Below are 27,157 nucleotides of genomic sequence, written 5' to 3'. Positions count from 1 at the left end.
CGATGGGACACAGCATCTCTGAGGTAGCGATGAAGTGGGGATCTTTCCGTACGACCATTTCGCGAGTGTACCCAGAAAATATTAGATACAGGCTCCCAGGTAGATGCCATTTTCCTTGACTTCCGGAAGGCGTTCGATACAGTTCTGCACTGTCGCCTGATAAACAAAGTAAGAGCCTATGGAATATCAGACCAGCTGTGTGGCTGGATTGAAGAGTTTTTAGCAAACAGAACACAGCATCATGTTCTCAATGGAGAGACGTCTAGAGACGTTAAAGTAACGTCTGGCGCCCCACAGGGGAGTGTTATGATGCCATTGTTTTTCACAATATATATAAATGACCTAGTAGATAGTGTCGGAAGTTCCATGCGGCTTTTCGCGGATGATGCTGTAGTATACAGAGAAGTTGCAGCATTAGAAAATTGCAGCGAAATGCGGGAAGATCTGCAGCGGATAGGCACTTGGTGCAGTGAGTGGCAACTGACCCTTAACATAGACAAATGTAATGTATTGCGAATACATAGAAAGAAGGATCCTTTATTGTATGATTATATGATAGGGGAACAAACACTGGTAGCAGTTACTTCTGTAAAATATCTGGGAGTATGCGTACGGAGCGTTTTGAAGTGGAATGATAATAGAAAATTAATTGTTGGTAAGGTGGGTGCCTTAGAAAATGTGGTCCATCAACAAAGGAGGTGGCTTAAAAACACTCGTTCGACCTATACTTGAGTATTGCTCATCAGTGTACGATCCGTACCAGCTCGGGTTGACGGAGGAGATAGAGAAGGTCCAAAGAAGAGCGGCGCGTTTTGTCACAGGGTTATTTGGTAACCGTGATAGCATTACGGAGATGTTTAGCAAAGTGGCAGACTCTGCAAGAGAGGCGCTCTGCATCGCTGTGTAGATTTCTGTCCAGGTTTCGCGAGGGTACGTTTCTGGATGAGGTATCGAATATATTGCTTCCCCCTACTTATACCTCCCGGGGAGATCACGAATGTAAAATTAGACAGATTCTAGCGCGCACGGAGGCTTTCCGACAGTCGTTCTTCCCGGGAACCATACGCGACTGGAGCAGGAAAGGGGGGTAATGAGAGTGGCACGTAAAGTGCCCTCCGCCACACACCGTTGGGTGGCTTGCTGCGTATAAATGTAGATGTAGAATCCGGTATAACATCAAATCTCCGACATCGCCGCGGCCGGAAAAAGAACCTGCAAGAACGGGACCAACAACGACTGAAGAGAATCGTTAAACGTGACAGAAGTGCAACCTTTCCGCAAATTGCTGCAGATTTCAATGCTGGGCCATCAACAAATGTCAGCGTGCGAACCATTCAACGAAACATCATCAATATGGGCTTTCGGAGCCGAAGGTCCAGTCGTGTACCCTTGATGACTACACGACACAAAGCATTACGCCTCGCCCGGGCTCTTCAACATCGACATTGGACTGTTGATGACTGAAAACATGTTACCTGGTCGGAAGAGTCTCATTTCAAATTGTGTAGGGCGGATGGACGTGTACGGGTATGAAGACAACCTTATGAATCCATGGACGGTGCATGTCGGCAGGGGACTGTTCAAGCGGTTGGAGGCTCCGTAATGGTGTAGGGCGTGTACAGATGAAGTGATATGAGACCGCTGATACTTGTAGATACGACGCTGACAGGTCACATGTAAGTAAGCATCCTGTCTGATCACCTGCGTCCATTCATGTGCATTCTGCATTCCGACTTACTTGGGAAATTTGAGAATGACAGTGTGACACCCCGCACTTTCAGAATTGCTACAGAGTGACTCCAGGAACATTCTTCTGAGCTTAAACTCTTCCGCTGGCCACCAGACTCACCAGACATGAACATTATTGAGCATATCTTGGATGCCTTGCAACGTGCTGTTCGGAAGAGATCTCGATGCCCTCGTATCCTTACGAATTTATGGACAGACTTGTAGGATTCTTGATGTCAATTCCCTCCAGCACAGCGGCAGACATTAGTCAAGCCCATGCCACGTCGTGTTGCGGCAATTCTGCGTGCTCTGCGCGGGCCCTACACGATATTAGGTAGGTGTACCAGCTTCTTTGGCTCTTCAGGGTACTGATATGTTCCTCACAAGGGAAACTCCCCATCGTACTCCTGCCAGACTTAATGGGCCATCAAAAACTGAACACAGATCAAGCACGAAAACGGGAAAAAGGTGTACTGAAGTGTTAAAAAAAGAAACAAATTAGAAACAGTGAACGGTTCCAGCTGAAATACTGAAGCATGACGTCGTAATTGTGTGGTCACCATATTCGACTGTAAAGAGGGAGATCCGTGTTGAAACCTCGCTCGTGGCCTCTTTTCTCACAAAATGATGAACTTTTCGTCCGGTCACTAACGTGTCTATTCTCCTTCTGTAGTCTTGTCAGCTGTCATACTATATACATTGGTTCCAGAAAATTACTCATATGTTAAGAATGTATTACCGTTGCAAGTAAATGTGGTGAATAGTGAGAGCAGGTGAGATGCTGCATAGACCTCTCACCTACTGCCAGGTACTCCATACCAGCGACCTCAGTAGTCATTAGACATCCTGGGAGAGCAGAATGGGGCGCTCCGCGGAACTCACGGACTTCGAACGCGGTCAGGTGACCGGGTGTCACTTTTATCATACGTCTATACGTGAGATTTCCACACTCATAAATATCCCTAGGTCCATTGTTTCCGATGTGATAGTGAAGTGGAAACATGAAGGGACACGTACAGCACAAAAGCGTACAGGCGGACCTCATCTGTTCACTGACAGAGACCAACGACAGTTGAAGAGGGTCGTAATGTGTAATAGGCAGATATACATCCAGACCATCACACAGAAATTCCAAACTGCATCAGGATCCACTGCAAGTACTATGGCAGTTACACGGGAGGTGAGAAAATTTGGATTTCGTGGTTGAGTGGCTGCTCATATGCCACACATCACGCCAGTAAATGCCAAACGACGCCTCGCTTGGTGTAAGGAGCGTAAACATTGGACGATTGAAAAGTGGCGATCCGATGGCAGTGTAGGTATAGCGAATGCCCGGTGAGCGTCATCTGCCAGCGTGTGTAGTGCTAACAGTAAAATTCAGAGGCTGTGGTGTTATGGTGTGGTCGTGTTTTTCGTGGAGGGGGCTTGCACCCCTTGTTTTACGTCGCACTATCACAGTACATGCCTACATTGATGTTTTAAGCACCTACTTGCTTCCCACTGTCGAAGAGCAAGTCGGGGATGGTGACTGCACCTTTCAACACGATCGAACGCCTGTTCATAATGCATGGCCTGTGATGGAGTGGTTACGCGACCATAACATCCCTGTAATGGACTGGCCTGCACAGAGTCCTGACCTGAATCCTATAGAATACTTTGGGATGTTTTGGAACGCCGACTTCGTGCCAGGCCTTACCGACCGACATCGATAGCTCTCCTCAGTGCAGCACTCCGTGAAGAATGGTCTGCCATTTCCCAAGAAACCTTCCAGCACCTGACTGAACGTATGTCTGTGAGAGTGGAAGCTGTCATCAAGGCTAAGAGTGGGCCAACACCACACTGAATTCCAGCATTACCGATGGAGGGCGCCACGAACTTTTAAGTCATTTTCAGCCAGATGTCCGAATACTTTTGATCACATAGTGTACATCAGTCACGGTACGGACAGTTCAGTTCATAATCTTGTGGGAAAAATTATGGTCCACGAGGGAGATTTGAACACGCATGTTTCCCTTCGCAGTCCAAACCGTGACCACAGAACTACGAGACCCTGACCTAACAAACTCCATCTATGTTGTACATCTTGTGCTTGGACCGTTCACTGTTTCTGTTTTGGTTCTTTTTTCACAGCTTAGTATACCTACCTCCTGTTTTCATGCATGAGCTGTGTTTAGTTCAAATGGTTCAGAGCACTATGAGACTCAACATCTGATGTCATCAGTCCCCTAGAACGTAGAACTACTTAAATCTAACTAACCTAAGGACAACACACACGTCCATGCCCGAGGCAGGATTCGAACATGCGACCTTTGCGGTCGCGCGGTTCCAGACTGTAGCGCCCAGAACCGCTCGACCACCTCGGCCGGCTCTGTGTTTATTCTTTGGCAGGCTATCGACTGGGCTCTCTTACTTCTAAATCTCAAGGGGTTTCAATGGTGAATTTCCCTTGTCAGTTGGAGATGTTCACCAGATCAGATATTTTGTACGTTTAATGGGGTCATCTGGTGGGTTGCCTAGTAGCTGCACACGTCTGCGAGGGAGCAGATGGGCGCCCAACATTGCCTATGCCATATGGGACAGCATTTCAACAACAATGACAAGGTTTCTTTGATATGCGTAATACGTTGTTGTTGTGGTCTCTAGTGCAGAGACTGGTTTGATGCAACTCTCCATGCAACTCTATCCTGTGCAATCCTCTTCATCTCTGGATAACTACTGCAACTTACATCCATCTGAATCGGCTTACTGTGTTCATCTCTTGGTCTCCCTCCACAATTTTTACCCACCACATGTCCCTCCACCCCATCACACTCACACACACACACACACACACACACACACACACACACACACATTTCCGTCCAGTAGCCGACCGAAGTGGCCGAACGCTTCTGGGCGCTTCAGTCTGGAACCGCGCGACCGCTACGGTCGCAGGTTCGAATCCTGCCTCGGGCATGGATGTCTGTGATGCCCTTAGGTTAGTTAGGTTTAAGTAGTTCTACGTTCTAGGGGACTGATGACCTCCGCTGTTAAGTCCCATAGTGCTCAGAGCCATTTAAACCATTTTTTCCCTCCAGTATTAAACTAGTAAACACTTGACGTCTCAGAATGTGTCCAATCAACTGTTACCTTCTTCTAGTGAGATTGTGTGACAAATTTCTTTTCTCTCCTGTTACGTTCAGTACCTCCTCCTTAATTACATGATCTACCCTTCTGATCTTCAGCATTCTTCTGTCGCAGCACATTTCGAATGCTTCTATTCTCTTCTTGTCTAAAATGTTTGCCGTCCATGGTTCACTTCCAAACATAGCTACACTCAGTACAAATAGTTTCAGAAATGACTTCCTAACACTTAGATCTATATATTTGTTAACAATGGTACTTTCAGGTAAGTGTCGCAAAAGGTGTCCGATAGGTCCGTCGTTCTGTTTTTTACATATCGGATTTGTCTGGAACACTTCATGTCGACTTCCCTGTTTTGTTGTAGTTTTTTTTTCGTTTCTGCAAACACCTGCGACCTAGTAGCTGTAGTGTCAAAACTGCGTGGTGGCGCTAACGTTGCAGTTTCTGTTGGCAGCTGCCAGCGCCGACTACGTCAGCATTTCCCTCACACGTCTCCGCCCACTGCAAGGACCACTCTTGTCATTTAGTCTTTTGTTCATCAGTTTCAGCAACTGTTTTTGAAGAATGGCGATGTGCTACTTCTTCACACCTGTTGTCTTGTTACTGCAGTCATACCGACACCTCCTAGTGCAGTCGGACTTCTTCTTTATGCCATCTGTCCTTCCTTCACACAGTCAAAGAGAAAGACTCGTCTTGAAAGCTCAAAAAGCAGTAAAACTCCTTCACTGTTCCACTACAATTTCAAATATTTACCGACAGTTGCGAAAAGAATACAATGTACAACAAAAATATCAGCACTCGATATTGCTATTTCGGTATCGGCATATTGGAAGAAAAAATCGACCCTGTACATCGATTTTTTGGTAAGATGTATGTCGAGGTATCGATGTTTTATCAACGGTGCTAAATCTCAGCCGTCAGCGATTGATAACTGTAGTGCACGGCAACAGGCAAGATTCTCTAGAAAACAGCTGCGCCACACTACTAGAGATCTGGCATCAATAATGCTTTGTTCTTTTTTAAGGAGAGTTAAATTTCTATATTTGACATGGTACCATTAAAGTACGTCAAAAACGTTCAAATGTGTGTGAATTCCTAACGGACCAAAGTGCTGAGGTCATCGGTCCCTAGACTTACATACTACTTAAACCAACTCATGCTAAGAACACACACACACACACATACACACACACACACACACCCGAGGGAGTACTCGAACCTCCGGTGGGAGGGGCCGCGTAATCCGTACATGGCGCCCTAAACCGCGTGGCCACTCCGAGCGGCTACAGTACGTCAAAAATAAAATAACAACCAGTACAGAGGCTTAACTCACGAGGGGTAAGATAGATACTGCCTACAGGAAAATTAAAGAGACCTTTGGACAAAGGAGAACCACTTGTATGAATATCAAGAGCTCAGATGGAAACCCAGTTCTACGCAATGAAGGGAAAGCAGAAAGGTGGGAGGAGTATATAGAGGGTCTATACAAGGGCGATGTACTTGAGGACAATATTATGGAAATGGAAGAGGATGTAGATGAAGATGAAATAGGAGATATGGTGCTGCGTGAAGAGTTTGACAAAGCACTGAAAGACCTGAGTCGAAACAAGGCCCCGGGAGTAGACAACATTCCACTAGTACTACTGATAGCCTTGGGAGAGCCAGCCCTGACAAAACTCTACCATCTGGTGAGCAAGATGTATGAGAAAGGCGAAATTCCCTCAGACTTCAAGAAGAATAAAATAATTCCAATTCCAAAGAAAGCAGGTGTTGACAGATGTGAAAATTACCGAACTATCAGATTAATAAGTCACGGCTGCAAAATACTAACGCGAATTCTTTACAGACGAATGGAAAATCTGGTAGAAGCCGACCTCGGGGAAGATCAGTTTGGATTCCGTAGAAATATGGGAACACGTGAGGCAATACTGACCCTACGACTTATTTTAGAAGCTAGATTAAGAAAAGGCAAACCTACGTTTCTAGCATTTGTAGACTTGGAGAAAGCTTTTGACAATGTTGACTGGAATACTCTCTTTCAAATTCTGAAGGTGGCAGGTGTAAAATACAGGGAGCGAAAGGCTATTTACAATTTGTACAGAAATCAGATGGCAGTTATAAGAGTCGAGGGACATGAAAGGGAATCAGTGGTTGGGAAGGGAGTGAGACAGGGTTGTAGCCTCTCCCCAATGTTGTCCGATCTGTATATTGAGCAAGCAGTAAAAGAAACAAAAGAAAAATTCGGAGTAGGTATTAAAAACCATGGAGAAGAAATAAAAACTTTGAGGTTCGCCGATGACATTGTAATTCTGTCAGAGACAGCAAAGGACTTGGAAGAGCAGCTGAACGGAATGGACAGTGTCTTGAAAGGAGGACATAAGATGAACATCAACAAAAGCAAAACGAGGATCGTCGAATGTAGTCGAATTGTCGGGTGACGCTGAGGGAATTAGATTAGGAAATGAGACACTTGAAGTAGTAAAGGAGTTTTACTATTTGGGGAGCAAAATAACTGATGAGGGTCGAAGTAGAGAGGATATAAAATGTAGACTGGCAATGGCAAGGAAAGCATTTCTGAAGAAGAGAAATTTGTTAACATCGAGTATAGATTTAAGTGACAGGAAGTCGTTTCTGAAAGTATTTGTATGGAGTGTAGCCATGTACGGAAGTGAAACATGGACGATAAATGGTTTGGACAAGAAGAGAATAGAATCTTTCAAAATGTGGTGCTGCAGAAGAATGCTGAAGATTAGATGAATAGATCACATAACTAATGAGGAGGTATTGAATAGAATTGGGGAGAAGAGGAGTTTGTGGCACAACTTGACTAGAAGAAGGGATCGGTTGGTAGGACATGTTCTGAGGCATCAAGGGATCACAAATTTAGTATTGGAGGGCAGAGAGGAGGGTAAAAATCGTAGAGGGAGACCAAGAGTTGAACACACTAAGCAGATTCAGAAGGATGTAGGCTGCAGTACGTACTGGGAGATGAAACTTGCACAGAATAGAGTAGCATGGAGAGCTGCATCAAACCAGTCTCATGACTGAAGACCACCACAACAACAACGTAGAAGTTGGTAACCATGCACGAAAAAAGATGGAAATCTGTTTATTCTGCCGGAATAGTTACGAGCGGTATTATCTGTGAGAGAAATTATTTTTATTCATTACTTTACGAAGGTTTTAACAATAACTGGCGAAAACTACCCAAACCTTCTCGAGCAATTAATGGAAAAAAATGACAGGAGACCTGGACTACAAAAGAGAAAGGTTCATATTTCATTAGGTCAATTCACGTGGCCAGAAGGGTGCTTTGGTGAACTGTTGGAACATAAAAACCTTCTCCCAGATTTCAGGGCGTTTACCTCCCATCTGTTGTAAGAAATATCTGACTAAGAGGAAAACGATGTACACTATGTTTCCATATCGTGCACTGAAAGCAACTTGCTTTAAATTTAGCTAACTCAGAGATAATCCCCGTAAGAGAGAGCAATCAAAGACACTGCGATTACGATACAAGTGGTAAACTTCTAGAGCCTGTCGCATTGCTTAAATGTCTAGAAATTATGATCTGACGTGATATGAAGTAGACCGAAGACATAAACTCAGTACTACAGACGGCGAATGTTGTACTTGTTGGGTGGGTTCTACGAAAATTCACTGCTGTGGACGAGACCAGAACGATCCATTCTAGAATACTGTTCTCGTGTTTGGAATGCTTGTGAAATAGGCATCACGGCAGATATGGATCGAACTCAAATATTGTCACAAGGATGATAATCGGTTAGGACAGTTCAAAAATGTCTCTGAGCAGTATGGGACTTAACTTCTGACGTCATCAGTCCCCTAGAACTTAGAACTACTTAAACCTAACTAACCTAAGGACATCACACACATACATGCCCGAGGCAGGATTCGAAGCTGCGACCGTAGCGGTCGCGCGGTTCCAGACTGAAGCGCCTAGAACCGCTCGGCCACCTCGGCCGGCCGGTTAGGACAGTCCATTCGAAAGTATGAAGAGGATGCTCAGAGAAATTAACTGATAATCTTTAGATGGAAGGCTACATTTTTTCACGAAATTTTGCTACTTGATGTCAGAAAACCGGTATTGGAGGAAGAATGTGGAACAGTTCTACTTTCTCTATAGCGCTTCTCCCGTAGAGATAATGGGAAATGATTTTTCCTTCGTTCCATAGGGCAACAAAGTTGCCAATTTGGACCCATAATACGCTATAGTATCGATTGTGATGTACCTTGCGAAGTATATATGAGATATGGATGTATTATTATTGAGAAATAAACCTGGTTTATTTTAAAATATGCACTGAGCTGACAAAAGTCACTGGTTAGCGATATGAACATATACAGATGACGGCAGTATCGCGTGCACAAGGTATAAACTGGCAAAGCTTTGGCAGATCTGTCATTTGTACTCAGCTGATTCATGTATAAAGGTTTCCGACGTGATTACAGCCGCACGACGTGAATTAACACACTTCCAACACGAAATGGTTGTTGGCGCTAGACACATGGGATATTTCATTTCAGACACCGTTAGGGAATTCGTTATTCTGAGATCCACAGCGTCAAGAGGGTGCCGAGAATACTAAATATCACGATGGACAACCCAGCGGCCGCCGGGCTTCACGTAACGATCGAGAGCAGCGGCATTTGGGTAGAGTTGCCAGAGCTAACAGAGAAGCAACGCTGGGAGAAATAACTGCAAAAATCAATGTGGAACGTACAGCGAACGTATCAGTTAGGACAGTGCGCGAAATTTGGAGTTAATGGTCTGTGGCAGCAGACGACCGACGCGAGTGTCTTTGCTAACAGTAACGCCTTTAGCGCCTCCCCTGGGCTCGTGATCATATCAATTAGATCCCAGACGCCTGGACAACCGTGGCCTGGTCAGATGAGTCCTGATTCCAGCTGGCAAGAGCGGATGGTAGGGTTCGAGTGTGCACAGGCCCCACCAATCCATGGCCCAAAGCTGTCAACAAAGCAATGTTCAAGCTGGTGGTGCCTCCATAATGGTGTGGGCTGTGTTGGACTGGGTCCTCTGGTCCACCTGAACCCATCACTGGCTGAATGTTCAAGCTCGTGGTGCCTCCATAATGGTGTGGGCTGTGTTGGACTGGGTCCTCTGGTCCACCTGAACCCATCACTGGCTGAATGTTCAAGCTGGTGGTGCCTCCATAATGGTGTGGGCTGTGTTGGACTGGGTCCTCTGGTCCACCTGAACCCATCACTGGCTGAATGTTCAAGCTGGTGGTGCCTCCATAATGGTGTGGTCTGTGTTGGACTGGGTCCTCTGGTCCACCTGAACCCATCACTGGCTGAATGTTCAAGCTGGTGGTGCCTCCATAATGGTGTGGGCTGTGTTGGACTGGGTCCTCTGGTCCACCTGAACCCATCACTGGCTGAATGTTCAAGCTGCTGGTGCCTCCATAATGGTGTGGGCTGTGTTGGACTGGGTCCTCTGGTCCACCTGAACCCATCGCTGGCTGGAAACGTTTATGTTCAGCTACTTGGAGACTATTTGCACCCATTCATGGACTTCACGTTCCCGAACAAAGATGGAATTTTTATGGATGACAGTGCGCGATGTCACCGGGCCACAGCAGTTCGAACAGGTTTGTAGAACATTCTGGACAATCAGAGCGAATTATTTGGCCGCTCAGATTGCCCGACATGAATCCCATCGAACATTTATGGACTACAATCGAGAGGTCAGTTCGTGCACAAAATCCTGCACCAGCAACACTTTCGCAGTAATTATGGACGCAATAGAGGCAGCATGACTCAATATTTCTGCAGGGGATTTGCAACAACTTGTTGAGTCCATTCCACTTCGAGGTGCTGCACTAAGTCGGCAAAAGGAGGTCCGACAAGATATTAGGGGGTGTCCCTTGACCTTTGTCAGCTCAAAATAAAATAATGGCCATTAAAATTGCTACACCACGAAGATGACATGCTACAGATGCGAAATTTAACCGACAGGAAAAAGATGCTGTCATATGCAAATGATTAACTTTTCAGAGCATTCACACAAGGTTGGCACCTACAACGTGCTGACATGAGGAAAGTTTCCAAAATGATTTCAGCAGTTGAACGGCGTTGCCTGGTGAAACGTTGTTGTGATGCCTCGTGTAAGGAGGAGAAATGCGTACCATCACGTTTCCGAATTTGATAAAGGTCGGTTTGTAGCCTATCGCGATTGCAGTTTATTGTATCGTGACATTGCTGTTCGCGTTGGTCGAGATCCAATGACTGTTAGCAGAATATGGAATCGTTGGGTTCAGGAGGGTAATGCGGGACGCCGTGCTGGATCCCAACGGCCTCGTATCACTAGCAGTCGAGATGACATGCATCTTATCTGCATGGCTGTAACGGATCGTGCAGCCACGTCTCGATCCCTGAGTCAACAGATGGGGACGTTTGCAAGACAATAACCGTCTGCACGAACAGTTCGACGTCGTTTGCAGCAGCATGGACTATCAGGTCGGAGACCATGGCTGCGGTTACCCTCCATCACAGACAGGAGCGCCTGCGAAGGAGTACTCAACGACGAACCTGGGTGCACGAATGGCAAAACGTCATATTTGCGGATGAATCCAGGTTCTGTTTACAGCATCATGAGGGTCGCATCCGTGTTTGGCGACATCGCGGTGAACGCACACTGGAAGCGTGTATTCGTCATCGCCATACTGGCGTACGACCCGGCGTGATGGTATGGGGTGCCATTGGTTACACGTCTCGGTCACCTTCTGTTCGCATTGACGGCACTTTGAACAGTGGACGTTACATTTCAGATGTGTTACCACCAGTGGCTCTACCCTTTATTCGATCCCTGCGAAACCCTACATTTCAGCAGGATAAGGCACGACCGCATGTTGCAGGTCCTGCACGGGCTGCCCTGGCCAGCACACTCTCCATATCTCTCACCAATTGAAAACGTTTGGTCAATAGTGGCCGAGCAACTGGCTCGTCACAATACGCCAGTGAACTGCGGTATCGCGGTATCGTGTTGAAACTGCATGGGCAGCTGTACCTGTACACGTCATCCAAGCTCTGTTTGACTCAATGCCCAGGCGTATCAAGGCCGTTATTACGGTCAGGGGTGGTTGTTCTGGATACGGATTGCTCAGGATCTATGCACCCAAATTGCGCGAAAATATAATCACATGTTAGTTCTAGTATAATACATTTGTCCAATGAATACCCATTTATCTTCTGCATTTCTTCTTGGTGTAGCAATTTTAATGGCCAGTAGTGTATTTGCAGAGGTGTGAGTAAAATGCATTAATATGACACTGTGAAACACGAAGTCAGTTTCTTTTCAGAATGAAGATGATGTTTTCATTACCATGAGAAGCTGTCGTTACTACCAGTCTGGCAGTAAAAAGGTACACCAAGCTTTGAATTAATCTTGCGGGCATTGTAGCAGATGAGATGTGTTCTGTTCTGACTCCCTGAGTGCCCTTCAGACCATGCAACACTTGTACCCAGCGGATACAGTCGTCCAGAACATCCATGATGCTCTACTCCACCTGCAACGGCAGGGGAAGGAGGTTTCTTTCTGCTGGGTGCCGGGGCACGTGGGTATTAGGGGAAACGAACTGGCGGATGTGGCTGCCAAAGATGCATGTTCCCTCCCTCACGTTGTTGAATGTTCCGTCCCCCTCCATGCTGTTACCTCCCTTTTGCGTTTTCGTGTTATGCGTCAATGGGAAGAGGAGTGGCTGGCAGTCGGTGAAAATAAGCTGCGTCTGGTCAAGGCCACCAAGCGGCCATGGCGTACGTCCTACCAGTCATGCAGGTGGGATGAAGTTCTCCTCACTCGCCTCCGCATCGGGCACAGTCCCTTAACGCACGGTTTTTTACTCCGGCGGGAGGACGCCCCAATCTGCAGTGCTTGTGGCGTCCAGATTACTGTCCGCCACATTTTACTTGACTGTCCTTTATTCTCTGACCAGAGGGCGGTGGTTTCCTTGCCACCGGATTTGCCCTCTATTTTGCAAGACGACGCAACGACTGTGGTTAAGGTCTTACGGTTTTGTGTCCTGTCCAATTTGTTGCCTCGGATTTTAGGGAGAGGGTTTTAATGTGCTGCTGGGTGACTGGCTCACCCAGGCTTTAGGTAAGAGGTCCACCAGTCACGATTACCTACTTGTTTCACTTCGATTTCTGTTCTCTTTTCCTTGTGTTTCCTTTCCTTTTTTAGTGCGTTTCTTCTCCTCTTGTTTTGCCTCTGTATGTGAGGATTTGTAACTGCGTCAGGTCTGTGTCTTTTAGCCGTTCTCCTTGTTTGCTGTCCGTCTTCGTCCCTTCACCGCATGTGTTCCTGTTTCTATGCGTTTGGGCGCTGATGACCACGCTGTTTAGCGCCCGAAAACCTCAAACCACACACACACACACACCTTGAATTAAAATTGGCTGCATCAATGACAAATACAACATCGGTAATATCAAATGCAACTAAAGTTCATATTACATTAGGCGTATTATTGATGATGATTCCGTTAGATTTAGAGTTACACTGCACAGAAGCAGGCCATAATGCCCAACATACGAAGACGTGATTCGCAGCATCCATCACGTTAACTGAGATTTTTTATTGCAATTCTGCGCATTCTCACGATATGAAAACCTTTCTGAGCGTCTGTAGCGTTGCTGGAAGAATGGCAGTTGTTATGAAAGTTTCACACTGCATCAGAATGCTTTATTTGCTGATAAGGAAGCTCAGAATGGGCCACTTTGGGAGCGTTGGCGTGAACAGTCGTACTACAAGTTGACAATTATCCGGTTTACGGATTATCCGTGCATACTTTAGCGATTTTTGAAGGGAAAAGAAGAGAAAACTAATCTGAACTATTTTGTTATAATTGGAACGAATATTTTATCTTTAGAATACAGCCGGCCCGAGTGGCCGAGCGGTTCTATGCGCTTCAGTCTGGAACCGCACGACCGCTACGGTCGCAGGTCCGAATCCTGCATCGGGCATGGATGTGTGTGATGTCCGTAAGTTAGTTAGGTTTAAGTAGTTCTAAGTTCTATGGGACTGATGACCTCAGAAGTTAAGTCCCATGGTGCTCAGAGACATTTGAACCATTTTTCAGTACACTATCACGCAGGTGACAAACGTTTGCCCGAGGAAACCGTCGCCACACACCCGAGCCATTGAACTGCTTTTGTCCGTTATTACAGTTGCAAGACAGAATCAGTTTGAAACTTCCTGGCAGATTAAAACTGTGTGCCGGACGGAGACCCGAACTCGGGACCTTTGCCTTTCGCAGGCAAGTGTGAAGTTTGGAAGGTAGGAGACGAGGTACTGGCAGAAGTAAAGTTATGAGGACGGGGCGTGAGTCGTGCTTGGGTAGCTCAGTCGATCACTTGCCCGCGAAAGGCAAAGGTCCCGAGTTCGAGTCTCGGTCCGACACACAGTTTTAATCTGCCAGGAAGTTTCATACCAGCGCACACTCCGCTGTAGAGAGAAAATTTCATTCATTCAGTATCAGTTTATTTAAAGCGTTGTTTTAATATCGGGAAGATGAGAAGAGACAACAAAAAATTGACCAAAAAATCGAAATAGAAAAAAATTACGATTCTTTTCCGAAAACTAACTGTAAGCAAATGATACGAAAAACAGTGTGTCTTAAGTGTAATTTTGTCAATAATTTGTCCGCTCTTTCCAATTAGTAATGCGTGAGTAATACAGCGAGCTTCATAAAATGGCCTGTGGCAAGCTTTTGAAAGATATGAAACAACGGTTTCTCGTAATAAATGCATGTATTTTGAATTTTCCGCGTCAATGTTGTCTCGAGTCCACGCTAACCCAGATTATCTGCATTTCTATATAATGATCAATAAACTTTGTAGTATCATTTTATTGAATTCTTTGCTCTTTGCAGAATCGGGGATGTATTGCGGCTAATGTATCTACTCCTAGCCAACTGCCGCAGAATGAAGAGGCTTTGTTCATAATAACCTAAAATTTTATCTAATATAAATTGTTTCTGATGTTACGTAACGGATACTTTTGGGCACAATACAACATTAGTTGCCGTTTTAATTCAGGCAAAACGCATATGGGTGAGTAAATACGTACAGTTGCAGCATTTTAAAGTCGTTTTAAATTGATACATATATTTACTTGTGTTACTTTATCAGCTTTCTTCCTACATCCAATTTTTGGAGCCTACAGTACATAAACAACACTCTGTTTAGTTTTGATTCAGACATTTTTGTAGTGATTGTCGTTTTCGTTTGTTTTAGCCCTTCTGTTCCCAGGCCAGTCATGTCCGCTAAATGTATTATAAACATGATTTGCATTCAAACAGAACCAACTGTCGTCGGGAGGGATCCCTGAATACTGTTTCGATCCACTGAACCATACGGCGAATTGGACTTCCGCGCTATTGAAAATTACAGAAATATTCATCTGATTTAAAAAACAGTTTATAATGCTGACACACAGCTTGTTTGACGGCATAGGAATCATGTCACAGGCGACCATAATGCAAAAAAAGCAGCCTCAGTTTAAGGTGGGTATTTATGGGGATAGCTTTGGAGAATGCTGGGTTAGTTAAGCCAATAATTGTGATTTTTCGATTTTGTAAAATACTAGCGACCCACTCCAACGTCCTGGGGTAGCACTGTGTATCTATGGCAGGACTACTTACGTATATTTAGTGGTAATGCATGACTGTCTCGGTCGGAGTTGCATCGCGCCTTGCATTCGAAAGGAGTTTCTAATCAGCAAGCTAAAGCCTCAAGTTTTGTCTCATAACCTTGATTGAATTCGTGAGGCCACGTAGTCCGCAGTCTTTTATCTGTTCTAGAATACTGAGAAAAACTCAACTGTTTTCTTGCTATTTTCATTTGCAAACAAAACGAAATCAAAATCTTATAAGTAGGCGCCACAGTTACAAACCAAATTCAATAAATTTATTTTTCTTTTTTTTTTCCTTCATTGATTTTCGATCTCCCCCCCCCCTCCTCCTAGAGGGGGGGCGGGCAGACACCAGCTTAATACGACGCTCTACAGCCGAGAGAAAGTTAAACAACACAATGGTAAGACAACAAACAATAAAAAAGACGATAAAACGGCGACTGTTAATAACAGTAAAATGGCGGAAAGTTGCGGAATTTGCTATATAAAAAACACGGCGGTGACGATGCGGATGAAGACACACAGTAAGTAGACAGGCACGATTAAAAAACACGGCGACAGTCTTGTGTCTGTTCGCACGAGATAAAAGACACAACTAGCGACAGTATGGTGGCTGTTTGCTACACTGACAGGGGCGCACAACACTGAACATTCATTGAAAACAGCACTATAGGCGACATGGTGGCAGATGGAAAGGGGGGGGGGAGGATCCGAACCGATGAGGGGAAAAAGGGGGGGGAAGGAGTGGAATAGAATGGAGGAAGAGGATGCAGGAAGAGGACATAGAAAAAGGGGTGCGGTGGCAGAGCGGACGCGAGAAAGAGTGGGGAAGGCAGTGGAGGGGAAAGTAAAAGGACTCGGGAGGGAGCAATTTTGATTTTCCTAGCCAAGTAGTCTAATACAAATAAAACCTGTCGAAAGGAGCAAGGTATTTTCGTGTTTTAATACTCAAAACGAAATCATTACATTCATGTTTTCTAGCCAAGTAAATTCAATGTTAATTCGTATCGGTAAACATAATCTTACGGTGCGTAATTCTGTCGTTGACGCAAACTTCCGAAAATAGAAATGTTACTGAGCTAAAAACACTGACAGGGTCATCTACTGATTATCTCATGCACTACGAAACTAGCAGCGCCGTCTATTGGTTCTTTGGTGTACTACGAAATTAACCGCGCTATCTACTGCTTCTTTGGTGTACTACGTCATGATGATCGTGTCACTGAGGTAAACATCCGAACTACTAAACTGAGCAGACTCCTGAAACTTTAAGATATCTTTTTTTTTTCATGATCCGATTTTCATGAAATAAAGCCTATATCTTCCCCCAAGTTACCCTCAAGTCATCGGTGAAAACCGCACGAAAAATCGCCCAGTGGTTTTGGCGATTAGCATGTTCAAACAGACAAATGAAGTTTTCAAAAATAGTCTATTGTATTCTGTTATACTTTCTACATAACTCGCAGTTAATGTCTGGCAAATATTTTCAACGTACGGATACAACAGGTTTACAGTTTTATTATTAGTGTAGATATAGCAATAGTATACACAGATTTGGCAAAAGTGAGTAAGCCAGATGCAAACTCTCTTTGTTTTTATAGTGAGCAACAATCAACAAACATTACTCAAAGTTTTTATTTGTTATCTACGAAGCAAAAAAACAAAGGCTAAACCATAAGATAAAGGAGTGGACATGCAACTGAGGGAACGACAAGAAGATAAGTATATCGAAGGAAGATGTGGATCTGAGAACATTCTGATGGGGACTCACTTTTTGTAAACTAAACAACGAAGGAGATACATGTGGATCTTATCTACCAGAAGTAAAGAAAGAAAAACAATGCTGAATACAGCGTAAATAGATACAAACGCGACGCTGCCGAAGCGTGCCGGTTGTAAAAGAACCACCAAGCACTCTAGCACGTGTTTTCTCGCAAAGAGCATGCGGTCCTTGTTTTGGGCACGGTTCCAGCGCGTGTGAGAGGTATACAACGGAGCATGCGGACACGAACTTGGCTGGCGCCGTTCCCACTAGGCGTTAGCGGTGGCGCGGTACCCTCTACCACATGGGTACCTGCCCGCCTGTGTACTCACCCGTGACGTCGGTGCGGCCGAAGTCCCGCGCAGAGCGCTCCATCTTGTTGTTAGGCGGGTTGCCAGGAGCTCGCCACTGCCACGTCCGCTCGATAGCTTTGTCCTTTTTCCGTTTCAGCTGGCAGCTCACCTAAAACGCCACAATCTCTAGACACCTTTGGGTAACAGCTGGGGATACGGAAAAATCGTTTTATTTCAAGCTCGGTGTTCTATCTTGCCGTGTTCGGTGCTGTTTTTTGTAGTATTTAGCGCTATTTTGTTGCCATATTCTCTGTAACTTTACTTTGTCTATTTCGGTGTTATTTTTTCCTTTTCTGTGTAATTTTTTTTTCAATTTCGGTGTTATATTCCTCCAATTTTGCTCCTATTTTTTCTCAATTTCCGTGCTGTTTTTTTCAATTTTGGTGTTTCTTTTGCCGATTTCCGTCTTATTTTTCGCCAAATTTGGAGATAAGTTTTGCCAAATTTAGTGTTATTTTTTGCCAAGTTTGCAGTTATTTTTTGCTAAGTTTGCAGTTATTTTTTGCCAAGTTTGGAGTTACCTTTCGCCAAGTTTGGAGTTACCTTTCGCCAAGTTTGGAGTTACCTTTCGCCAAGTTTGGAGTTACCTTTCGCCAAGTTTGGAGTTACCTTTCGCCAAGTTTGGAGTTACCTTTTGCCAAGTTTGGAGTTATCTTTTGCCAAGTTTGGAGTTATATTTGCCGAAACTGGAATTCTTTTTTGTCAAACGTGGTGTTACATTTTGTTAAATTCAATGTTACTTATTGTCAAAAAAAAAAGGTTCAAATGGCTCTTAGCACTATGGGAGTTAACATCTGAGGCCATCAGTCCCCTAGACTTAGAACTACTTATACCTAACCAAAGGACATTTCACACATCCATGCCCCAGGCAGGATTCGAACCTGCGACCGTAGCGGTCGCGCGGTTCGAGACTGAAGCGCTTAGAACCGCTCGGCCACTCTCGCCGGCACTTAGTGTCAAATTCAGCATTAGTTTGTGCTATATTCGGTCTCACTTTTTTCAAATTCAATCTTACCTTTTTTCGAATTCGGAGCGTTTATTTCCAAATTCAGTGGTTCTCGCGAATTTCTGTGTTAACTTTTGTCAATTTCGTTATTATTTGCCAGTTTCGCTGCTACTTTTGACGTCACATCAAATGAACTGTCATTTTCAGTTTATACGTTAATCTCAGCCTTGAGGGAAAAGAAGGCATAATGCAATTTCAGTGTTCCATAACTATCAGTTGCGAGTATTGGTAATGTCTCCCTCAGAGTTACACTCTGAACATTTTTATATGGGAAAACGACAGACTCCACGATATTTCCTAAAAATCACCGATTTCGTGGCATTTCACTAAAAATCGCCAATTTCGCGCTATTTTTCCCGTTATCGTTTTCGCGAAATTTTTCTGTCCCTACTAAATGCTTAAATTGAGCAGGTTGCCTCCAAGCGTATTTATTTATTAATTAATTCGTTCTAGTGCACAGAATAGATACAACAGTGGATCGTCACGTATTAAATTACGTACATATAAATTAATAATGTTCCACGATAGCATTTATTTTGTATTTGGTTGCGATCCGGCTTTCTAATAGTTCATAACACAAGGTCAAACTGAACTGACACTCTACACTTAAGCGAAAGCTTCTGGCTGTACTAAAACTGTTATTTCCAATGATGTATGACGTTTTTACGGTTATCCTTGCGAAAATCATAAATCGCAAGGCTTCAGTTTGACAAATGAAAACAATTTAAGCATTACAATGCGTGTTTTCCGTACGGCCATATAATCGTAAAATCGTCACTTATCACATTGCAGTGCTTCACTTTTACAAATACCAATCAACTGAAGTGCTGCAATTCGAATTTTTCGTATGGATGGATAAGGGGCGATCAGAAAGTTTTCTTTCGAAGACCGTACGGTCCAGCATCGGTTTGCCAATCAGGCAAAATCACCGTGAGCATTGGGATAACTATCCTGCCGACGCACCAGGCTGAAGATATGCATCTATATCTCTAACGTCGATCAGTAGTAGAATTTTGGAATACGTATTATGTTTGAGTATAATGACTTTTCTGGAGACTAGAAATCTACTCTGTAGGAATCACCATGGGTTTCGAAAAATACGATCGTGTGAAACCCAGCTCGCGCTATTCGTCCACGAGACTCAAAGGGCCATAGACATGGGTTCCCAGGTAGATGCCGTGTTTCTTGACTGCCGCAAGGCGTTCGATACAGTTCCCCACAGTCGTTTAATGAACAAAGTAAGAGCATATGGCCTATCAGACCAATTGTGTGATTGGACTGAAGAGTTCCTAGTGAACAGAACGCAGCATGTCATTCTCAATGGAGAGAAGTCTTCCGAAGTAAGAGTGATTTCAGGTGTGCCGCAGGGGAGTGTTGTGGGACCGTTGCTGTTCACAATGTACATAAATGACCTTGTGGATGACATCGGAATTTGCGGATGATGCTGTAGTATATGGAGAGGTTGTAACAATGGAAAATTTTACTGAAATGCAGGAGGATCTGCAGCGAATTGACGCATGGTGCAGGGAATGGCAATTGAATCTCAATGTAGACAAGTGTAATGTGCTGCGAATACATAGAAAGAAAGATCCCATATCATTTAGCTACAATATGGCAGGTCAGCGACTGGAAGCAGTTAATTCCATAAATTATCTGGGAGTATGCATTAGGAGTGATTTAAAATGGAATGATCATATAAAGTTGATCGTCGGTAAAGCAGATGCCAGACTGAGATTCATTGGAAGAATCCTAAAAAAAATGGTTCAAATGGCTCTGAGCACTATGGGACTCAACTGCTGAGGTCATTAGTCCCCTAGAACTTAGAACTAGTTAAACCTAACTAACCTAAGGACATCACAAACATCTCTGCCCGAGGCAGGATTCGAACCTTCGACCGTAGCGGTCTTGCTGTTCCAGACTGCAGCGCCTTTAACCGCACGGCCACTTCGGCCGGCGAAGAATCCTAAGGAAATGCAATCCGAAAACAAAGGAAGTAGGTTACAGTACGCTTTTTCGCCCACTGCTTGAATACTGCTCAGCAGTGTGGGATCCGTACCACATAGGGTTGATAGAAGAGATAGAGGAGATCCAACGGAGAGCAGCGCGCTTCGTTACAGGATCATTTAGTAATCGCGAAAGCATTACGGAGATGATAGATAAACTCCAGTGGAAGACTCTGCAGGAGAGACGCTCAGTAGCTCGGTACGGGCTTTTGTTGAAGTTTCGAGAACATACCTTCACCGAGGAGTCAAGCAGTATATTGCTCCCTCCTACGTATATCTCGCGAAGAGACCATGAGGATAAAATTAGGGAGATTAGAGCCCACACAGAGGCATACCGACAATCTTTCTTTCCACGAACAATACGAGTCTGGAATAGAAGGGAGAACCGATAGAGGTACTCAAAGTACCCTCCGCCACACACCGTGTTGTGGCTTGCGTAGTATGGATGTAGATGTAGATTTCGTAAAAGACCGTGTCGTGCTGCGTGAAGTCCGTAACCGCCTGATGCACATCCTCGTCCTAGAGGAATCCCTTTTCTAAGGGACCGAAGCCTTGATAATCGCCTGGGAGGGATCAGAACTGTAGGGCGGGTGCTCGAGTGTCCCCCACATGCTCTGCCGTAACTTCTGCGATACTACATTTGCGACGTGGGGACGTGCATTTTCATGAAGCAGCGCCAACGACTGCCGCGCACCATTCCACTACGGTGGTTTTCAACATACGTGCTTCACCATACATATTTTCCATTCTCTAGTGGTTGCTTACCGCTGTTTGTCCTTCGGAACCCAAGCCCTGATTGGACGCATTTTGTGATAACGTCACCATAGTTCATGTTTCTGTCTTTACCACACTAACCCATCGCCTACATGTCACTGCTTATACACCCGCACTGGGATCGCGCTACGCTAGATATACGCTGCAGCAACACCCTTAAACGGCCGCCTTTTGGTCTCCTTTTACGTAGTCGTAAAACCCTCACACATCTTTGCAAAGAAAAATTTCTGTATAGCTACAATCTCTAGTTGATGTTGTGCGGACTCTCTGTTCAATCTTAAGTTGGCTGATGATGGTCTCCAAAGGTGGAAGCTGATTCGCAATGAAACATAAAATGAATGTTATTGTGGAATATTAATATTGTCTATTTCGGTCTCTAATGTGTCTATGTTCCTCCAAGTACAAATAGAATATTCCATAAACGTTGTATACGACTCATTACGATAATCGTTTTTGTGCATTTTAATTTTGAGTGTTGAACAAAATTTGCAATATCTGTTACTAGTTCTCAATCTCTGTGTCTGCTGCTATCGCTCTAACACTTACACTCAAGAGTCAGAGAAACTGGTACACCTGCCTAATATCGTGTAAGGCCCCGGAGAGCACGCAGAAGTGCCACAACACGACGTGGCATGGACTCGACTAATGTCCGAGGTAGTGCTGGAGGGAATTCACACCATGAATCCTAGAAGTCTGTCCATAAGTCTGTACGAGGGGGTGGAGATCTCTTCTGAATAGCATGTTGCAAGGCATCCCAGATATGTTCAATAACGTTCACGTCTGGCGATTTGGTGACCAACGGAGTGTTTAAACTCGGAAGAGTGTTCCTGGAGCCAGTCTGTAGCAATTCTGGACGTGTAGGGTGTCGCATTGTCTTGCTGGAATTGCCTATGTCTGTCGGAATGCACAGTGTACATGACTGGATGCAGGTGATCAGACAGGATGCTTACGCACGTGTCACCGGTCAGACTCGTATCTACACGTATCAAGGGTCCCATATCACCCCAACTGCACACGCCCCACACCATTACAGAGCCTCCATCAGTTTAAATAGTCCCCTGCTGACATGTAGGGTCCATGGATTCATAAGGTTGTCTCCGTACCCGTACATGTCCATCCGCTCGATACAATTTGAAACGAGACTCGTCCGACTAGGTAACATGTTTCCAGTCATCACCAGTCCAACGTCGGTGTCGACGGGCTCAGGCGAGGCGTAAATCCCTGTGTCGTGCAGTCATCTAGGGTACACGACTGGGCCTTCGTCTCCGAAAGCTCATATCGATGATGTTTTGTTGAATGGTTTGCGCGCCGACGCTTGTTGGTGGCTCAGCAATGAAATCTCCAGCGGGTTGCACTTCTGTCACGTTGAACGATTGTCTTCAGTCGTCGTTGGTCCCGTTCTTGCTGGATGTTTCTGCGGCCGCAGCGGTGTCGGAAATTTAATGTTTTACCGGATTCCTTATATTCACACTACACTCGTGAAATGGTCGTACGGAAAAATCCGCACTTCATCGCTGTCTCGCAGATTCTGTGCCGCATCGCTCGTGTGCCGACTATAACACCACGTTCAAACTCACTTAAATTTTTTGATAACCTGCCATTGTAGCAGCAGTAGTCGATCTAACAACTGCGCCAGACACTTGTTGTCTTATATAGGCGTTGCCGACCGCAGCGCCGTATTTTGCTGTTTACATATGTCTGTATTTGAATATGCATGCCTATGCCAGTTTCTTTGGAGCTTCAGTGTAGATGTCTGCAGCTCGTGGTATAGTGGCTAGTGTTGCTGCCTCTGGATCGCGGAGTCCCGGGTTCAATTCCTGGTCGGGTTGGGGATTTTCTCTGCCCGGGGACCAGCTGTTTGTGTTGTCCTCATCATTTCATCATCATCATCACTCGTAACAGTGGCTCGACTGGATTGCGTGAAAAATTGGACTGTGTAAAAATTGGGGTTTTTGTACGGGCGGTGATGACCGAGCAGCTGAGCGCCCCACAAACCAAACGTCATCATCATCATTCCGTGTAGATGGCTACCTATACACTTCTCTACAGCTGGTTAGCAGTTGGCCTCCTTTTTCCACTCTAAGTGGTATATTGGTATACTGTGGCCGAGAAGGAGTCACAAATTTTCGATATTTCAGTCTGACAATTTTATATTTATCTTGAACACTTTCTGCTAACAGTTATACATTTCTATACACTACTTTCTATTACTAGTACCAGTAGAAGAACTACAACACAATTATTACAAATACAGAGTGGCCCTAAAACTGTATACATTGTTTAATGCTTCACAACTTTCAAATTAATTTACGAAAACGTCTCATATTCGGTAGTTTAATACAGTAGTTTATTGTCCTGGTGGTGGTCACGTAGGCGTTGTTTTGTTTTCTTACGTGCAGTCGCCACAGAAGCATTGTTTTGTTTTGTTACGCAATGTCGTCACATAAGCAGTGTTTTATTATGTTTTCAGTTACGTGAGTAAACATGGCTGGTGCAAGCTTGACTTTCGGTGAAAGAAAGACCGTTTTGAAGTAGCTTATTAAGTAGGCAAACATTAATGATGTTCAGCGCCGAAGACGAAATGAACGTCAAACAGAACCACCGACTCGTGTAACATTTGCGCGCGTTCAAGACGAATTCGAAGTCGAAGGCTGTGTTAGATATACGCGCAAACAACGGTCTGGACAACGTGTAACAGCAAATAGTCCAAAGAGCTTCCATATTCATGTTACAACAATTCGCTCGCTCACCTCAGACGTTTGTGAGACAGTGTTGTCCCTGAATGCAGCGTGAGTTGCTCAAGTGTTCAGGGCATTTTGAAGACTACGAAGTTTAAGTGCTACATCCTAAGATTGCTATGCGCAATGAACGAAGACGACCCAGATCGTAGAATGGTGTCAGATCATAGAATGAGGTACTACAAGCACTTCAAAGGCATGGTGCCCAACAAAGAAGTGATTGCAGAGATGATTGTGTGCTTTGATGAGGTGCAGTTTAAATTCAGTCGTACAGTAAAGCGTCACAGTTTCGTCTACTCGGCCGAAACAAATCTGCATTTGTGGACAAAACCGTGAACTTACCGGGAGTGAATGTGTGGTGTGGGTTACCTCATCAGGGCTTGATTGGGCTGTTCTTCGTTGACGACGGAATTACCGGTGAGGTGTACCTAGAGAAGCTTCAGACATCCATTTTACCCGCCCCTGTGAATTATATGGGGGCGAAAGGTTTTACTTCCAAAGAGATGGTGCCTCATGCCGCCAGTATAATCGTGTCAGGGAGTACCTGGACGAAAATCTGTCGACATTATGGGTAGGCCAAAGAGGTGCTGTCGAATACCCACCACGTTCTCCAGACTTCAAGCCTCTGTCTTTCACCTATGGGGAACACTTATAAAGGCACATTTGCATGCCGTGCGTGAGTTTCCTCGGAAACGCGAAATCTTAATTAAATAATTAATCTCTGACAAATAAATAAAGCCTATGGTACAGAACTGCAGCGCTATGTCGCTGATAAAACAAAATACAATTAGGACACTCTTATGTTTCATTAAGAAGAAGAAGGAGGTCATGTACAACAACTGGTGCGGGAAGCAAGTATATTTTATTAACTGGCACACCGCCATATTTGATGTTATATAAGAACACTGCGAGTTGCAATCTTACTAGGCACTCGATTCTGTAAAGAATTTATATTTATGAAAGTAAGTAGAATTATTTAACTGTAGGCTTATTCGTTGAATATATCTGATTTAACTAACTGTGTAAACTTTTTATGTTTAGTAGACAGTCACCTCTGTACGACATATTGACATGGCTGGCAAATTATTCTAATATTGAGATTTAGATTTGAGTCTGCACCTACCGCAGCAGTCTTTGGAAACGATTTAAATACGAAGTCCGATTATTTGAGTCTTATTTCACGGTCAACTACGAATAACATTGCACTTACGAAAAAGCCATTGTCAAGCGTCTGATACCAAATAATTAAACGTCCACGTTCCAGATAAGCAAATATTAATTACATCCAATCACTATCATACATACACAATAATTAATATTTTTATTTATTTATTTATTTTATACACTACAGGACGTCGTTTATCGACAAAAACCACGCACATTGAAAAACCTCGAGAAATCATCGAGCATTCGTGTACAGATATACAACTGAACACGTTGCAGTTGGTGATTTGTGCAGCATTTCAGTGGTATCGCCTGTGTGTGCGTGTTAATGTTGATCACTCCGAACTCCTACACTGATTTCAACAACTTGAACTTATTTACTTTTCACCAAAAATGAGACATTTCTGTCGATTAATTCCGAGACTATGAGCTGTTAAACAGTGTATACATTTTTTGGGCATATCTGTATAAGAAGCCATTATTTCCACTACCACCACCTCGAATTTTCCGCCCCAACCTGCCAAAACTTGTGTTACTAATACCAATACTTCTAATTGGACGGATACGATAATTTTAGGCTCACTGACCCTCAAAGCACAGTACGTAGCATATTGCCTTTTGTAACTTCACTTAATTTCTTTTATCTGATGTCTCAGATAGGCGCACACACACATACACATTTTGCTATTGCTGGAACGCATCTCTTTACACTCCAGTCCAGATCGGCTATGCTATTAGGTCTAGCAATATCTTGCCGCCTCCAGACGTCTTAGAGACAGATCAGAGAGCATCACGTGTGTTTTGTCTGATTCTCCTCCTTTTTTCTGAGATACGCTTGTACCTTCCACTGTTCCGTCACTGGGCCTAGTGATCGCAGAGCTGTCCACCTTCATTCTCGATCTATAGACTCGTCTACTGGGGTTATTGGTCTTGGGTGTGGGTTTTTTTGTTTGGTTTGCTTTAGGGGCAAAAAACAACTGGGGTCATACGCGCCCAAGTCAAAACTATAGAATACGAACACAAAGAGGAGTTAAACGATTATACGTCAGTCCCAGTGGACAGAATAGGAGTCAGCTAGACACAGGCACGTGGAAAAATGGCTAAATGGAGGTCCGAAACTAAAAATTAAATGGCCTTCGCCATACTGCTTCGGCGGATAAAAAGTAAAACGCGGTCGATAGTCCGCGTGTCATTCGCTAAAACTGCTCATGAATCAGGCGGCAAACCCAAGCCGGAACGTAAATGGTTAAAATAAGGGCATTCCAGCAGGAAGTGTCGGACAGTTAAAATTTGGGTGCAATGTGTACAAAGTGATGGGTGTGGTGTCTGTTGAGTATAATTAGGCTACGACTTTTTCTGAGCCAGCGTCGGCTAGAAGATTTAGAGTTTCAAATTCCTCTTCAACTCTGATTAACTTGTAAACAGTTTCGCCTCTTAAATCGAGCCTAACAGTTCTAGGGAATGTTCCGACAAGACATGATCTAGCGTGCCGATTTCGCCACTGTCACAGCTGGTCGTCGTCGTCCTCCTATCGATTCCATCTGTGTCCGCAAAGATAGTGGACAGTCCCCTACTTGGCTCAAAACGTGCTAACTGAAGCTTTTCCTTTACATCAGGAAGAAACTAAAGCATCCTGTTTCTGAGAAACTCCATGTCTGTTTCCATTCTCTAAATAACAAAAAAAAGGTGAAAAATCAGTTATTAGAAAAATATCAACACTAGCGCTGGTGTTTTCACAGAACTGCACGGAAGAAGTGATTTTATGTATTTTTACACATTAAAAAATTAATTGCCAAAATTGTTTTGGTCTTCAAGCAACGTTTCGGAGCGGCAG

Source organism: Schistocerca americana, chromosome 6, assembly GCF_021461395.2.
Source record: "Schistocerca americana isolate TAMUIC-IGC-003095 chromosome 6, iqSchAmer2.1, whole genome shotgun sequence".
Taxonomy (NCBI): domain Eukaryota; kingdom Metazoa; phylum Arthropoda; class Insecta; order Orthoptera; family Acrididae; genus Schistocerca; species Schistocerca americana.
This window is presented reverse-complemented; position numbering follows the sequence as displayed.